Source organism: Etheostoma spectabile, chromosome 2, assembly GCF_008692095.1.
Source record: "Etheostoma spectabile isolate EspeVRDwgs_2016 chromosome 2, UIUC_Espe_1.0, whole genome shotgun sequence".
Taxonomy (NCBI): Eukaryota; Metazoa; Chordata; class Actinopteri; order Perciformes; family Percidae; genus Etheostoma; species Etheostoma spectabile.
In genome coordinates, this window is record NC_045734.1 from 23,478,624 (window position 1) to 23,481,334 (window position 2,711).

A 2,711-nucleotide genomic window follows, 5' to 3' on the forward strand; every position below is an offset into this window, starting at 1 on the left:
ATATATATATATATATATATTCAAGTCTTTAATTATCTCAGCACTTTTCTTAGCACATGACGATGTAAAGACTATAGTATTCCAAGAAATTTGAATAAGTCAGATGTGGCCCCCACTCTTCAGATTTACACAAATGAAATTCATATTGAATATATCCATATGAGGCCTTGGTGGATGTGTGAACATTCATTCTACACACGTTGCAGCAAAAGACTTAAAATGTGTCAGCTTGAGAGCAGCGACTAACTTCTTGTCATTGCCACAAATTATCACCGTCCTCGTGGACGTCATAAGCCGTATTTACCAGGATGGAGCCAAGCATTCTGACTTCCAACATGCTGCTCATATCCAATAGGACACTGGGCAGCTGTTGGTAAGACCCACTGGGTGCTTTTAGGACACAGGGCAGTATTTGGAGCTTTGAGATGTGTAGAAGGGTTTACTCACAGAGTGGGAAGGGATGACTTGCCCGACAGGGTTTCGGTGGAGTTTCTCTTGGATTCTTTTCAACCAAAGCAGTTCAGTCAATTCCATTTTTGATTTGTGTGCCCGTAAGCTTGTTTGATGCAGAGCAAATGGTATTTGAATTAATCCTGTGTAAATGAAGCAGCTAATGTGCCCATCACCCCTTGATCACCTTTACAGTGGCTTGCACAAGTTTACACCCATGCTAAAGTTGATTAGAAAGAGGAATAAAAAAAAAAAACATCTTTTGGAAATTGATCTTAATGCCTTAATTAAAAAAAATTTAGGAAAATCAAAACTTTTAAGGAAACCAATTTTCTTTGTGAATAATAATGTATTGTAAATAAATAACTATTCTTCCTTAAAATACAGGGGGCATAAGTATACACACCCCAATGTTTTTTAAAGGCCAGTTATTTTATAAATTCAGAATACATTGCATCCTGACAAAGTTCCCTTGGCCTTTGAAATTAAAATAACCCCCCATCATCACATACCCTTCACCAAACATAGAAATTGGCATGGTGTTATTTTAGTTAGTTTAATAGCTGGTTTGATTTGCTTTGAGAGATGATTTTGTGGAAAGTCCCCCTTGCCAGTCTCTATGCATGGTGAAGGGTATGTGATGATGTGGGGTTATTTTAATTTCATAGGCCAAGGGAAATTTATCAGGATAGTATCCTGCATCCGTGAAATAACTGGCCTTTTTAAAAAAAAAAATCTGCCTTCCTCTATGGGAATTTAACACAGGGGTGTGTATACTTATGCCCACTGTATTTTAAGTAAAGAACAGTTATTTATTTAAAATACATTATTACTTCACAAAGAAAATTGGTGTCCTTAAAAGGTTGGATTTTCCTAATTAGTTTTAATTAAGGCATCAAGATCAATTTCCAAAAGAGTTTTTTTTTTTATTCCTCTTTTTAATCAACTATAGCATGGGTGTGTAAACTTGTGCAAGCCACTGTATGTACAAGATCATGCCAAGGATTACCCACTGTATCCCCAGCAGCTTGTTCAACAGTATTTAGGGCACTTTGGTGGCCGGATTTGTCAGTTTTCAGAGTCATGTCGAAGTGCGGCTTACTCTCCGGGGGGAATTGAACATGAAGGCGTGCTGGCCTCATTTACTCCTGGTTTGGAAACACGGAGGCTCAAACGATTGGTATTTTTAGCTCATTCTCACACAAGAATGCCAGTGCTCATGGGAAACGTCTTTGAAATTTGTTTTGTCTCCGCATGACAGCACACAGATTAGAAGATGTTCACTGCAGACTCTCAGTCGTGTAGATCATCTCTACTTCTCACAGTGTGCAGAGCTCAACAGACCCCCAGTAGCCGTCGCTTATCGTCCTCTCCAGGACTTCGCTCTGACCAAAGCACAGAGAAAACCCAAACAGCTCTCAGAAGCGAAGGCAAGCACTAATACAAAAACGTCAGCTGCTGTGAGGAATTAACAAGAAATTGTTGCACAGCTGCTGTTTATTACATTTCATTTATATTCATTGACTGATGAATGTATTACGCACACTTTGGGACACTTTGCATAATTCAGGATAAGTGTCAAATGTAATGTTTTAATTCACAACAACTGACTCCTTTCTTTTACTTCGTCAACATGCTCATCACTGGTGGCCTCCGTCCAGTGACTACAGAGGAAAATGAGCTTTAAGCTATATCTGGTGCAATACATGTGTTGTCCCTGTTAAATAAACAATTTAGACTCTGACCCTTGTCATATACATATGTACTATACATACTGCATGTACATACACCCCTGATGTTAAAAAGAGTACCAATTTGTTCCCCATTGCACTCCTATGACACAATGAACAGTTAGTTGGTTAGCTAGTTGGATAGTTAGTTGGTTAGTTAGTTAGTTAGTTAATCTTTTATTTAAACAGGCATTATTAATATACAGTATGTAATAACACATCTTTGTATATCTTTGTAGGCCTTGCACAAGATCAAATTCACAACACACTTTTCCTAAAAAATAGACCTTATTCCTAAATTAAGAGATTACTTCTGACATTCAAACAAGTATAATGTTTTAAAATCTGAAATCAAAAACTTAAATTACTTCGACTAGTGCTCTTTATTTCTACTAATTTGATAAAGACTGAATTTAAAGGGGCACTCCACCAATTTTACACATCAACTTCTGTTTACCTCTCACGTGGAGTACAACTTTGGGGTATTTTAGGATCCAACAATTATAAAAGAAATTGTGTGCACATCCCACC